Raw genomic sequence first — 3,724 nt, forward strand, 5'->3', positions numbered from 1 at the left:
GCTGAACAAAAAGAACCAGAGGTTTCATTAAAAGTAAGACCAACCCCGATACCTATTCACAGCAGAGTAGTTTAAAAGGGCCCTGAAGCCAAACTGCCTTGGTTCGAATCCCAGCTCCCACACTTACTAGCTGTGTGATCTTGTGAAATTTGCTTAACTTCTGTGTGCCTCGGTTTCCTCATCTGTAAAAGGGGGCCATCACTCATAACATCTACCTCATGTTGGAAGGATATCAGGAGTTAAAAGGAACTTAGTACAGTGCCTGGTACCTAGAAGGGGCTTTATGAAAGTTTGTTAAAATAGATGTTTATAGGTGACGGCATACACAGCTGGGACATACTCAGCACTGTGGGCTTCATGACAAGACGACTGAAGGGTCATCAGGCCGTTCCATGCTCGCACAGAACACAGCTGATACCAGGGAGCAGGGTACCTTGGGCCTTGTCCACACTTAAAAGGATCAAAAAACATCATTTGAAACCTAATGGTAGCAGTGAGAATACTGGTAAGCTGCTAAGTGTTAAGATATTTTGGGGGGGAGTCTGGGCTTCCATGGTGCTTGTGACATGTGGATTGTTCTTTTCACCAATGTCCCTTTTCAGTGAGTGGGTCCCAGGCTCCATCAAATCACCCAGCACCAGACGCTGTCTGTCGTGTGGGTTAGGCCGAACTCAATAGACAGGAATGATAAAAACCCTGAGCAGGAGGGGGGGGGGGGGGGGAGGAAAGGCTTTCCTGTTCCTTGCTGGGCTAAAGAGAAACCCGGGGGCACCTCGGGGGGCCCCTGGCCTGCAGCGGTCCATGCAGTCTGAGCTACCGCGGCATACCGCCGCTGCATCTCACGCTCTGGAGCACCCCAGCCCCAGGCGTGTCCCACCAGTTTTCAGGGGCTCCCAACAACCTCAGTTCTGGCCAGATCTCCTAAAGATACTCAAAGCCTTCCCTACCCAGCCCCGACCTGGGAGCCTCAGGGCACCCGATGTGGGTTCCAAGTAGAAACCTGGGGTCCCAGCACTGCCCATGGCATCCTGAAGTTTGATTGGAAGCTGCGGGGCTTGGCAGAGCCTGCTGGCTGATAATGAGAAAGGCCCAGGCTGCCTGGGAACAGAGGGGCCTCTCCCCTTGCTCGAAGCAAAATGCAATGTGCCGTCCATCTCCTCTCTGGCATCTCCCCAGCCCTTCTCCGAGGGAGCTAAATGCCATGCTTCACCGATCGGTCAATAAGTCGTGTTTATTGAGCTGACAGGGTGTGCATACCAGGGTGTGGGAGCGGTGCAGAAAGATGGATGAGAAGGGGATTAAAAAAACAAAACAAAACAAAACAAAAAACCAACCCAAGACAAATGTTAGAATTTTGTATCAAGGAAAGGACCCTACACCTTCCTCCCCCATGCACGGTGGGGCTGCTCACCCTCTTTCTCCCTGCTGGGGGCCTGCTGGCCCTCCTCTCCCAAACACTCCCCCCAAGAAATGGGCACCAGGTTGACCCAGAACTAGAAAGCCCTTTTTTATGCAGTGCTGACCTCTAGAGGCTTCCAATTAAAAAGCATCCCAAAGGACCAACTTACTTTTACTGCTGTTTTTCCTCCATCTGTGCGGTTGCCATGTTTTCCTAGAAAATCAGGAGGAGAAAATGTCTCTGGCTCCCTTAAATGTTACCTAATAGGAAATGCCTACCCCATTCTTAGGCTGCCTAACTACAGCTTGCCCAGATTTTTAATAAATGTCAATGTTTTCTGCTCCCAAAGGGAAAAAAGTGGGTCAGAGATAGGCAAAGTATTTCAAAGTTACTTTCGTACTGCGGCTCTAAGAGGAAAAGTACATTGCCGACCATTTCCTGAGTTTCCAAAGTAATGCATGGCCTGGCCTGCCACAGGGAAAGGAATGTTCGCTCACCCCAACTCGGCAGGGCACCGGGCAAAACTATGTGCCAGCCCCCAGAGACACCCCAACCCCCCCGCATAGAGGCACAAGCCCGCCCCCTCCAGCCCCGGCGCAGGGTCCAAGCACTGGGTAGTGGCTTTAGTTTGGTTTACTTTGTTTGACTTCGACCCATTCATGTCCACAATGAACACGAGAAACAATGAAGCGTCCCACCCGACCTGACTTCCCTATGGAAACAAGATTCATTTCTAAAGGAAATGAGACTGCTTGTTACATCCCTAAGCAAAACACTCCAAATCTTCCTATTTTGTTACAGCTCTTTATTCCATATCATTGATCACAAAGAGAAGAAAAGTGTAGGAAGGCAGGAGAAAGTACTCCGGGATGTCAGCATTTGGGCTAATATACACCCACTATTTTGGCTGGGGTTTTTATTTCTAAAAGGGATTCTAAGGAAGATGGGCTCAAAATCAGAGAAATAGTTTTGCTAATGTCGGTTGTCCAGCCCCAGTTTCACGAGACAGCATTTTCCTTATAAACTTTGCTTCCCACCCTCCCTAACCGCACTAGCCAAGACAAGATACATTCCCCCAACGCTAGTGCCTGGAGGGAACTTGGAAATGAGTCCATACTCTTATTTTTACAGAGGAGGGAACAAAGGTGGGGGATGGGGAGAGGTGACACGCCAAGGGCCACATAGCTGGTCAGGAGGGAGACTGGGCTAGAACCATTTTCTTTCTTTTTTTTTTTTTTAAAGATTTTATTTATTTGACAGAGACACAACAAGAGAGAGAACACAAGCAGGGGGAGTGGGAGAGGGAGAAGCAGACTCCCCGCTGAGCAGGGAGCCCGAAACGGGGCTCGATCCCAGGACCCTGGGATCATGACCTGAGCCGAAGGCAGGCGCTTAACGACTGAGCCACCCAGGCGCCCCAAGGGCTAGAACCATTTTCCCCAGCCAACCTATTTCAGAGTGATTCACTGCAAAGGGGGAAAATGTGGGTCTTTCTAACACCAGCCCTGCGCTTAGATAAAGGAGTCAAGCTATATTTTATAAAGGTTATCTGTGCAAGTGATCAAATAACAGTAACAAAGAAATTCCCCCAGAAGAAAGGCTTTGTCTGGGGAAGATCATGCCACCACCCTGCTGAAGCCAGAATCTTTGATGAGTGAGGCTCGGAAGGCTTGCACACAGCCCACCACTCGGGTCCAATCTCTGACGAGAGCCACGTCCCAAACCGAGAACCACCAATGACGGTGGGTAACACACACACAAACCTCTATGCTGCGTCTGCTAAGGCAATCTCAAATCTCATCTAACAATCTGCGGAGACCTATTCATTTGGGGAAAGAAACTTGTTCTTAATCAAATAATGGGACTTACCACCAACTCCTGATTTATTCTTTAGATGCCACTGTTTACCGAATAACAATCACTGGGAGGACAGTTACGGGGAAACTGTGTCACACTGCCACAGAGTGACCACAGCTTTCTAACTGGTGCCACAGAATGCACATGGCACCTCCCTATGGGAGAAAAAATAGGCTCCTCATATACACACCTCAAGTACTGGTTTGAAGGAAGGCTGGGAAATCACTCACTAGCAGCCACATCAGAACAGATATGTGAATGTCTTCAATTACTAACATTTGAACCATGTCAGTGGTTCCCGAAACGACCTCCTCCCTCTCTCCCCCGCTGGCCGCCCCCACCCCCAACCCCAACACAGACAACCGCAGAACTAGCTGGCGGTCCGCATTCTCTGTCCCTCGTTTGTATCCCATGAGACACCCTCTGGACCAAACACTGTGGACGGAGTAAAAAAGAGGCAAACATCAC

This window comes from Mirounga angustirostris, unplaced genomic scaffold, assembly GCF_029215605.1.
Source record: "Mirounga angustirostris isolate CCGP_5_RB_7025 unplaced genomic scaffold, mMirAng1.0.hap1 SCAF_12, whole genome shotgun sequence".
Taxonomy (NCBI): domain Eukaryota; kingdom Metazoa; phylum Chordata; class Mammalia; order Carnivora; family Phocidae; genus Mirounga; species Mirounga angustirostris.